This window comes from Phoca vitulina, unplaced genomic scaffold (genome assembly GCF_004348235.1).
Source record: "Phoca vitulina isolate PV1807 unplaced genomic scaffold, GSC_HSeal_1.0 scaffold32, whole genome shotgun sequence".
NCBI classification, from domain to species: Eukaryota; Metazoa; Chordata; class Mammalia; order Carnivora; family Phocidae; genus Phoca; species Phoca vitulina.
The window spans coordinates 13498727-13510617 of NW_022589735.1; the positions used below are offsets into that span (position 1 = coordinate 13498727).

The following is an 11891-nucleotide window of genomic DNA, read 5'->3' on the forward strand; positions in this document are numbered from 1 at the left end:
GAAACTTCACCTTGTTCAGGTTTTAGGCAGTAATTCAAAGAACTGAATGTTAAATCAATTTTAAAATATTGTCCTGACTTTATAAATATAGCGGTCACAGAGAATTGCTCCATTTCACTCTCAAGGGGTTTAAAACACTGATCATTTTCAAGAAGTCCTCCCATGTCTTGTACCTTCTGTTTCATGATGATATCAGGAATCATCTGAGGTCATGTTTTGTGCTGTGAATAAGTGCAAATTATGTGTAATGAAGAGTCCACTGTTAGTCTATTAATAGCTACATTTTCCCAGGGAAAATAATGTTTTTCATTCAAAGTAGAAAAAAAAAATGTTAACTCAGTTGGTTTAAGCCACAAGCCTATATTACAGAGAAAAGATTTGGGTGTTAATGCATCATTTTGGACTCATTGGGGCTCAAATTAAAACAATCAGCTGATGGGATTAATCACCTATTTGTGAAAGTGTCAATAAATGAAAAAAATGGCACGGAATGACTATACTTAGAACAGTGTAAAAATAAAAGAGTGAAGCCAGTGCTTTTTTGCATGTATTCATGACACTGTGTGATTATTTTACGCATTAAGCTGATTTGTAACTACTGAAAGAGCTGACCCATTCCCAGAAAATGAGAGTACCTAGGAAATATAAGGAAATCCAATGTGAACTTTCTGGGCCTATTAATGTGCTGATGAGCTTTGGATGCCTTCCTAATTACTTCTTAATGTTTCATATAAGTCATCAAAAAATGCTAATACATCTGTTGAGCCCACGATTGGAAATATATCTATATGTTAAGATACAGAGGGAATACATAAAAATAGATTATATGATAGTATGTATCTTTTAATTCCAAGTCATTTACCTCTGTAGAACTACTAGAATTTGTGAAGTACACATGATTTTTTTGTTTTAACGTTTTGGTCCAGTTTTTGGCCTATTTCCTGTTTCTCTGTTTCTGCTTTGTGCCAGAATTGTGTCCAAAAATACCACATGAATCTTCCATCTGCTCTCATATAAACTTAAAGCAATTTTCCTTAATAGTATTTAAGTCATATAGATACCTTGTTTTCTCACTTTTAAAGCACATTCCTCATACATACGTATAAGTAAAAGTGTAATTGGTCTACTTGGTAGGTAATAACCAAAAAGACCTCTTAAAACCATGATCTAAGGAAGGAATAGCTACTCTCTAAGTTATCTTACCCCAAGATAAGATACAAAATTAACTTGACGTTTAGGAAAATATTTTTGACTAACAAAAACTTTCCATTTTAATTTTTGGCCTGATAATATTGCTAAAATAATGCTTTCTGGAATCACTAAAATTTAGGGAGAAAAGAAAAGAAAGGGTTTCTGTGACTTTTACATTTTCATTATGTTCAAAACAGTAAACCAGAAGTGCTCCATTTTCCAAAATATTACCCAAAATACAGAACCGTGGGCTAAGTACAAAAGAAAATTGGATTTATAATTCAATGTCAACATATCAGACTTGTTACTAACATTTAGTGTAACAGTCAGTGTAGATATATGAGTCAGAGAAGCAGATGCCTCGCCAGGTATTACAAACAGAGGGCGTTTAATAGAGAGCATTAGTTGCATAGGGGTTGAAAGTCTGAAAGAGCAACGAGGGAAAGCTGATCTGAAGAGATTAACATTGTAGAGAGCAGACGGCACTTGTCAGTGTCAGAGAACTAAATGGGAGAAGTGTGGAAGTAGAAGCTCTTGTGGGCCTGGTGCTTGAAACCCTGAGAGTGGCATCCATGGCTATTGCTCAGACCACGGAAGGATGTGCTCCAGGTCAGATGTACACTTCTGAGATGATGCCTTGCCAGGGACGCTCTGTCTCATGGAGACAGCATGTGAGGGCACAGCTGGTCTTTGGAAGGTGGGGAACGGGAGGATGCACAGCTGGTATTTCAGTCACTGAGATGCATGACACAGCTGGTGCTCAGACCACTGAAAGGCATGGACCAAATCATGCCGGAAGCACGAAGAGAAATTGGAAGCTGGTGCCTTCACTCTCTTCTGCTCCTGGAGGCATACGCAGACCCAAGGAGAAAATGGATATGGGCTCCTTGTGTCACCTCTTGCTTTCAAATAACCCTCCAATTCCAATTCCTCCTTCCTTGCAGCCACTGGTGACCACTGATCTCCTTTTTGTTTCTGTGGATTCCATAAAAATAGAATCACACAATATGTGGCCTTTTATTATAGCTTTTTTCACATAGTGTAAAGTTTAGAAGATTTGTCTTTATTACAATGTATGTTAATGCTTCACTCATTTTTATGAATGAATAATATTCCATTGTAGGTATACCATATTTTATTTATCCATTCATTAGTTGGGGGGTATTTGGGTTATTTCTACCTTTTGGCTCTTACGAATAATGTCACTATGAATATTCATATACAAGTTTTTGGATGAACATATGTTTTCAGCTATATATCTAGGAGTAGAATTGTTGGATCTTATGGTAACACTACTTTAACCTTTGGAAGAACTGCCAAAATATTTTCCAAAGCAGCTGCTCTATTTTACATTCCCAAGAGCAATATATGAGGGTTTCAATTTCTCCATATGCTCACCAACACTTACTATTGTCCATCTTTTTTATTGTAGCCATCCTAGTGCAGGTGAAGTGGCATCTTACTGTGGCTTTGATTTGTATTTATCTAATAACTAATTATTTTGAACATATTTTCATGGGCTTATTTGTCATTTGTGTATCTTTTTTGGATAAGTATTGATTCCTTTGTCAATTTTTTTTTAAGATTTTATTTACTTACTAGAGAGAGAGAGAGAGAGCACAAGCAGGGGGAGGGGCAGAGGGAGAAAGACAAGCAGACTCCCTGCTGAGCAGGGGACCTGCAGGCAGATCCCAGGACCCTGAGATCATGACCTGAGCCAAAATTGGTTGCTTAACAAACTGAGCCACCCAGGCCCCCCTCCTTTGTCTATTTTTAATTGTACTGTCTTTATTGTTGAGTAGAAAAAGTTCTTTATATATTCTGGATACTAGATTCTTATCAGATAAATGATTAGCAAATTTTTTCCCCATTCTATGGGTAGACTTTTTTTTCATTTTTTTATGCATATCCTTTGAAGAACAAAAGTTTTAATTGTGATGAAGTCCAGTGTCTATTTTTTCTTTGGTTGCTTGTGCTTTAGGTGTCATAATGAAGAAACCGTTATCTCATTTAAGGTCACAACATTTTCTTCCAAGGGTTTTATAGTTTTAGTTTTTTTACACTTAAATCTTTGATCCATTTTGAATAAATTTTTGTATATGGTGTGAGTTAAGGGTCCAACTTCATTTTTTTGCATGTGGATATTCAGTTGTCTGACCCCATTTGTTGAAAAGCCTTTTCTCTCTTTCCTTTGAATGTCTTGGTATCTTTTTCAAAATCAAAATCTTGTGACAATAGATGTATATGGGATTTTCCCCTAAACTCTCAGTTCTAGTCCATTGATCTATTTGTCTGTCCTTATGCCAGTTCCACTCTTTCTTAGTTATATATTTTTAAGTGTTCATCTTTTATAGTTTTACACTGAAGTGTATTAGAGATAAAATGATATATAGGATTTACTTCAAAATAATCCAAAAGATGAGAGTGATGGAAATGGGTAGATATACAAGTTAAATAACACTGATCATGTATTTGTGATTGTTGAGCCTGGGTGATATATCCACAGAGGTTCTTTACACATCCTAATTTATATGTTTTATAGTTTTGATAACAAAAAAAATGAGCAAAGTGCAACCACCTCCACCACCACAATATTACAGCTCTGGGAGAACTAAGGGAGAAACTTGGGTTTACCTTTCCCATGTGGAAATACTTCCCCAGCATATCTCAGGAAATGTATGTATTTTTCCTACTCCTGAATCCTGAGGAAAAAAGAATAAAAAAATCAAGAAAATAGATCCTTCTGTAGTTCATAAGCATGATGACATGCACTTCCCTCAAACCTTGTTACTCAGCCTATTACCTGTCTGACATGAGAAAAAAAAAATCAAGGAAACAGAGAAAAAGCATAATTTTCCTGTAAGATTTAAAGCTTAACAATCAACATACAAACATTACTGGTAGAAGAAATTGCCAATGTCAAGTTGAAAGCAAGAGGAGGAAATGTGGACACAGAAGTGAAAGGTTAAAGTTGAAATGCACATTGGAGAGAAGTAATTCTGATCTAACCCATTTTACTTGTAGTTGTTGCCATGTTGTGTGTTCCTGACCCTGACAGGTTATTTTGCAAACAGATTTTTTTTTTTTGCTAAGAGGTTTTTTTTTTTGCAAACAGATAAATATTAATAAGATTATTTACATTAGTGTATTTTATACAAATCCTATAGGCAATGTTCTAAGAAATAAGTTTTAGAACCAAAATTCATCCTCAAGTTAGTAATTTTGACATGGCATTCTGTGTATTGCTGTCAACCTTGCTACGGTATTTGAATGTTATGTTATTTGAATGCTACCCAATAATGTTCCCTGGCATTTCCCAGGGATTGGATGTGTGCTGTGGTTCTTTGTAAATATCTGAGCAGGAAAAATGTAAATAGAAGATGTTATTGTAGAGTTTTTCAGCAGGAATTCAGAAACAAATCTAAAATCTCTATTAAAAAAACAATATTGATTTCAATGACAAAATTCAATTCAGGGTAAGGAAACAAATTATTTTTATCATGAAAAAGGAAATGAGATTTATAGAACCACAGGTATACTAATCTTAAAGAAGCTTGTGGGCAAATTTGTAACAATTTGATCAACATTGTTGAAAAATGAAATTTTTCTGGACTGAAAAATGAAATTCTTCTGGACTGAAAAAAGAGCAAGATCATAATATAAGAGCAAGATCATGTAATAGGGCAATTAATGCTTTGTGGGTTTTAAAATTTCATTTTAAGGAAGATCATTTCTAATTATTAAATATGTGTGGCATTATCTTTCAGTGAATTAAATGATTTGTCATTTATTTTATATAAATGTTATTTTCTTTAATGTTTTCTATCATAAAATTTTCATATCAGACGGAGAATCATTTTTACATGTTATTGAAAGATACAATCCTGTAAAGCCATACTTTTATTATTATATCTTTTTTACATAAAATCTCTGAAAGTATAGTATAAAAATGACTTATAGTTTATTATCACTCATTATCACAGAAAAAATGTTATAAAAATAGAGGAGAACTTACGATTTCAGGACTGCCTGAGAATTTCCAGGAATTCTGGCTTCTCATTCCAGAATCTTGAAGATTGTTGTCTGTCAGGAATTTGGAAATACTACTGTTTGGAAATACATTCTATTTTAAAGGTGATGGGCTATTGTATGAAGACTAGAAGCATGGAGTTATTGGCATAGTATACTCCAGAAGGACGGTGGCCTAAAGCTAGAAGCTTTTAGAAATGACAAGTGATCACTCAGAATGAGTTAATGAAACCATTCCTCAGAGAAATTCAGAAACTCAGTGGGGAAGAACACTTGGTAAAAGACCAGACTTTTTGTATTTCCTGGAATGGGAGCTCAAAATACTATTTGGCCATTATGGGGAAGGATGAGCGCTTAAAGGTAGAACATTCAAGAGCATCTGAGATTTAAAGGATTTAAGTTCTAAAAGTAAGAAGTTAGTGAACCTTAGATGTTCAGCCTACAAGAGAGAAGGGGTAACTCAATTGCTATTGTATTATGGCGTCTTGACTATTTGTGTCCTAAACAGCTCTTGACCACCATGGAAAATCTGATAGAAGGAAGTGGAAGTGGTTTCAAATAGAAATAAGAAATCACTATTTAAGTATCTGGATGATACAATGCTAGTTAATTGTAGAATCTCAGCTCTAGGCGTACTTAAGAAAAAGTTGAAAACTACTTATTCAGAGTAGTAAAATCCATCTGTCTGAAAGAGGGAGGTTGGGCTCCTTGTGTCCTCCAAAATTATTCTTCTGTATATCTTTGTAATAGTCAGAATTTGAGGTTGAGGTTTTATTTAGGCTACAGGGCTTAATGAGCTTAAGATCTTTCTCCTGTGTTATGATCGAATAAATAAATCCATACATTTAAACATAAATTGTCTTGAAATCGAAATCACAAGAAATATTAAACTTAGTTAAGAGTTTATTTCTCTTCTCTTAGGACATTAGTGGTGGAGGGTGTGTGGCCAGAGCAGCAATGTAGGATGTAGGGAAGAGGTGATGTTATATATTTATGTCACCAGCCCACTATGAGATCAATTCTTGGTGAAAAACATGAAGTGATACTTTGGAAACATGGAAGATTTAATGAATGTACCAAGAGAACCGTTCTTTTCTTATTCGTCAAGATGATGAGGCTCACTGACCATTTTGTAGATACAGCTGACATTTTGCAAATTGAAAACAAGCACGGACAAGCTACTTTATTTTTCAAATGATTTTCAGAGTCAAAAGAGAATACCATACCCACAAATATGGTTACTTGAAATAGAATGTTTCCATTCATTTCTCACATGAAAAGTTTTGACAGTTGAAGTGAATTGACTTTGGCAATTTTTCTGTTTGCCTTTTAATACTTGCTGCTCTTTTACAGAGAAACTTAAAGTTCGATTAAGTATATTATACTATGTTGAAATTGTATAACATTTAACTAAAAACCTAAAAGCAATAATGCTTTTCAAGAATGGAAAAGAGGTATAATAGTCCCTTAGAAGTGGATTATTTGTATCATTAAGGAGAATGATTATGTGCTTTTGAATGAGAAAACACACTGAAGAAACAATTTGATGGTGAATGAACATTTGGTTAATAGTTATGCAGCATACATTCAAGAAGAAATAAAGATATGTGTATGTGACTAATAGACAAAAGAATTTGAAATGCAAGTTGCATGTTGCATTAAAACATGGTTATTTCTCGGGCACCTGGGTGGCTCAGACGGTTAAGCGTCTGCCTTTGGCTCAGGTCATGATTGCAGGGTCCTGGGATTGAGTCCCACATCAAGCTCCTTGCTCAGCGGGGAGCCTGCTTCTCCCTCTCTCTCTGCCTCTCTCCCTGCTCATGCTCTCTCTCTCTCTCTCTCTGTATCTCTGTGTCTCAAATGAATAAATAAAATCTTTTAAAAAAAAAAAACATGGTTATTTCTGGAAAACCTATAAGAAGATTTTGCATCAGTTCATATCATCGTGTTAATACTCATTTTTCAAATATACCAATTTTGAAATATAATATGCCATTTCCCTTGCTATTAAAAAGTTAAATTGCTGCTACTGGAGGATTTATAGTGGTTAATCCAGATGCTCCACCATTCTTGAGTCAAAATACAAGTATCTCAATCACAACCCATATGCACTCCTTCTTCTGTATTATAAACTGTGATTTCATCTCCATCCTCAACCAACCGTGAGACTTGAAACATAACCTGCCAATTATGTGGCGATGTACAGAATTGTATGGGATTAGAGATGGCTGGCTGAGTTAGGTGTGGATGTACAGAACACATATATGGACACTTACACAGGAATGATACTTGCTTTCTTTTTTTTTCTCTTAATTATTGAATTAAGCAACAACCAAAATATTCAGGAACTCGTCTTAAATAAAGAATAATAGGAAGGCCTAGAGGAAGAACTCCATACAGGTGAAAACATCTCTTAAAAATGAGACTACAGGTCTTTTTTTTTCTTGTTGGACAAATTAACATATCATTGAAGCTGAAACTCTTGGAATTTACTAGGAGCAGAGAAAGTATTTTCCTTTTGATATTCTCAAAAAGAAAATAACTAAATCAGCTTATTATCTTAATCTTTTGTGTGTGTGTGTCGTATTGTCTTAAAAGCCACAGAGGAGGGAATCTCACACACATACACGTATGCACGCACGCACACGCATACACAATAAAATGAGATAAGCTGAGGCAGCACTGATATGCATTATCAAATTTAAAAATGTGATGTTTATTCGTACCCTGCATTTGAGTGTTACCAAGAGACTATATTTTCCAGATTATTTAAATTTTTACTTAACAGTTTCCAAATTTTATCATATGTTCTACTGTTTCACATAATCTGAACTCTCAGCTTCTAGAAATTCTCCAGCCTCGGATTTGTGGCTTCTAATCCACTGTGATTTGGGAAATCATATAATATACCTTGCTCTAATTGTGTCTGATATCAGATGAAAGAAAATAGGTCTGGAGTGGGGGTCTGGAAGGTTCTACAGTAACTCTGTAACAGTTCTTCATATGGCCCTGGATGATCACTTCAAATCTGAATTTCAGTTTTCTCTTCTGTAGAACATGGTTGATTGGATTCCATGGTCTCTAAGCCCTTTGATAGTTCTGGGATTTGTTTTGTTTCTCCAAGACAATTTTTTTGTTGTTGTTGGTTTCTGATTCCTAGTTCTCTTCTTAGTTTGACAAATAAGTGATCTCCTTTTTTTTTTTTTTTAAAGATTTTATTTATTTATTTGAGAGAGAGAGAGAATGAGAGAGACAGCACATGAGAGGGGGGAGGGTCAGAGGGAGAAGCAGACTCCCTGCCGAGCAGGGAGCCCAATGTGGGACTCGATCCAGGGACTCCAGGATCATGACCTGAGCCGAAGGCAGTCGCTTAACCAACTGAGCCACCCAGGCGCCCTCCTTTTGAAGTGTTATTGTATATTATTCTCTCAATTGTTTAGTGGCAAGATCTTTCCTAAGAATCCTAGTAGAAAATGAAGTTTAAATATAGATCGTATGGGCCATCCTTCTGTGCCATTTTAAAACATTGGATAAATCTTGATGCAAATATTTACAATAATATACTTGTATTGCCCCAGCAAGTCACATTAAATCATCAATAAATATTTGATGCTTGGGTGAGGGAACGAACATGTAACAAAGTAGGTCAGGTAGTGTCATGTATCAATCAGAGAATAGGATTTACATTTTAACAGCTTTTTCATCATTCTTCATTCTTCTTTCATTCTTTGTTTAGTTTACAAACAGAAGCATACATTGTCCCTTCCTTCTAAATTTAAATGTAGAGTTTTCCAATTCATATGGACAGAGAATAATTCTTTTGAAAGAAGTTTTTCTGTGTTATTTGTTAATGGGCTTTTCCTGAGTATTCCATAACTAATACTGTAAATGAGAGGTGGCCATTGTTTTGCATACATGTTAACATATATACATGTTATATAGATATGAATATGAATGAGGAAATGACTAACAATGATTAGCAGTTTATTAAAAGGATTATTTTTTATTAAGTAGCTGTGTGCAGTGAACCTAATTTCTTTCTTTTTACCACTTCCCCTTCTATTACAGGCTGTTAAGCTCAGAGCCTAGATCAGCTAAGCAGCAGACTCAGTAACAGTAAATGAAGTGCTGTGAGCTTACATCAGACTAATTAGTCTAAGGGATAAAAAAAAAAAAAAAGGGATGGGGGAAGGGTTTGGGAGGACTTTTCAGGTTGCTTTGTGAAAGGCAGTTTGCTTAATTAAGCCAACCACTAATTGTTAAATATTTTTCAGGCATTAACAGAGCTACTCTGAGTGTAATTAAATTTTGATTTTAGCGGTATTTGCAGGGATTAAAGTCACAATCTGCTGAGGCATTGGGGTTACTTAATATTCACTTCACTGCCACAGCTGTCCTCCATTATAATACAAAGGACAGGAAAAGAGACAGCAGAATGGGGGTGAAGTAATGAGAAAGCTATTCATTCATCTGAACCAGCTCGTCACTCCACAGCCTTGTACAAATGGGTCTGAGCTGGATGACACACAACCAGGCATTAAATCCGATTTAATTTGATACAATAAAGGGATGTCTAAGCCCTGTGCATTTTTTATTTTTATACATGAGACTATGGAATGGATTTTTTTTAAAGATAATCATATGATTATCATACGTTTCCATCCAAGTGGTATTTCTGGACTTATTAACTCTACAGGGGTCCACCAGGATTGTAAACCAATTCCTGCTAAGCCATTATTTGTCCCAACTGAGCGTGAATGAACCCTGTGGAAGGTAGTGGTGACTTTAAATCCCTAGTAAAATCTAAACTGGCAGGATTAATGTTTTGAGTTCTTTTTTTTTGGATTGAGACTGCAACCCCACCCCCACCCCCCAAAAAAGAGCCCTAAGGATTTATATGCACTTGAAATGGATGAAGTTCAACATCCTGTGATTGACAAGGAACATTCCTACCACTGACTCATAATATTTCTGGGGTTTTATGTGTTGTTTTGTTCTTTTAATTTAATAGCTTTAAGCATTGTCTTCCAGTTATTACTTACTCTGAAAAGAGGGTAGGTATAGAGAGAAATCATCCTGTCCTCTCTTCCAACACTAGACCCCCAAAATAGAAGTCTAAGCTAGAATCTACTATTGTTTTGTGTTCAGTGATTACATTGGCTATTGATGGTGGAATTTTGAAGATGATCCACAGTTCGGTCCCTGCACCCATATGGAGGCCGTCAGTGGTATTAGGCTCCCAGGACATGCAAAGTCCCAGGACATACCAGCCTTGGAACTAGCTTTTTGATACAACCTTGAGCTAGAGGTATTAATGTGAGGCTTTTGTCACTTACATCTGGTATTGATGAAAATCATGAAAAAAAGTCACCATAACCTGGAGTACCTCTAGTGTTTACCTTGATGCTTGATGTTACAATAATACATAGGGTGGGGGGAGGGGAGAAGGAAAAGGAAGGGAAGTGAAGGCAGGGAAAGGAGATCAAATCTAATATAATTCCATCTCAAGGGAATTTGACTGCAGCATTTCTATTTATAATGTGACAACTTCTAAGACCAAATGGTTTATATAAATCATGAGATCTCTTCTGTAATCGAGTTGAAGTACTCTATAGTGAACCCTGCCATTTGAGTTTGTTCTATAACAAAAGATACTGTCTAGCTGTTTCTGCAGGCAAAGAGAAGTAGAGGGATGATGAATGGATTATACAGAGCAATCACCTTGAATTTCAATTTATATTTGCATAATTTAATTCTAGTGTTAAGATGACCCTGGCCCAGAGGACTAGGTTACTTTTTTTAAGAGGCTTTGATTTTTCACTTCACATGAGGTCCCACTCAGCAACTGGGAAACCATTCCTATTAGATAAGCCAAAGCTTCCTATTTAAAAGAGCACAATGCAGTACCGTGGGAAGAAATTTAATAGAGGGCAACAAGCATTAACCATGCAGGCCAAATATGCTGTGTAAATGGCTCATGATGTCCCAGTTTCTTGGGTCTCTGAGTGACTAGAGGTAACAGGGAACATTCTTGTCCTACACTAGTTATGCCTCCTTGCTACTTTCTGCCTTGTGAACCTTACTCCTACCCTCTGGCTTGGACCACTGTCTTGGTGCCGTAGTAATAGCTCATGTGGGCATTTCTGCTTGCTGCCCTTCCCTCGGTTTCTTAGAGAGCTACAGTGTTCCCTTTCAAAACTTGTCATCTTAGCAGAGAAAAACAGCACTTTTTTTTCCCTCCTATATTGTGGTTATTTTACTAAATGAGTGAATAAAACAGACAAACAAAAAACCTGCTCCCAGGCAGGTCATTTTTCTCTTCAGCCTTTCTTTTGTTACTGGTCACATGTACTCATCAGCATACACAATCCCAGATGAAACTGTAATTATCTACCTCATTTTGGTTGCAGTCGGTAAAGCTTTCCTCTCTACTTTGCCTAGTGGGGAAGGAATATATCTTCTTTGCTTTAAGGTATCTCACCCCCAGTGTATTACCCAAATAAGGATCTAAACATGAGAAACAAAATCTCCAGTGATTTCCATGAATAATTCTCATAATGTTTACTATCACTATCCTGTTAGATGCAAAGATAAAGCCTGAAATCCACCCTCATTATGGCACATTGCTTTTAGTCTCAAGAGACAGAAGCCTAGTTGTGTTATGCTGATTA

At 35.8% G+C, this 11891-nt stretch overlaps 1 pseudogene; it reads left to right on the forward strand.

The window, feature by feature from the left end:
- Positions 1-3928: 3928 nt before the first annotated feature.
- LOC116645350 lies at positions 3929-4004 on the forward strand (annotated as a pseudogene).
- The last annotated feature ends 7887 nt before the right edge of the window (positions 4005-11891 follow it).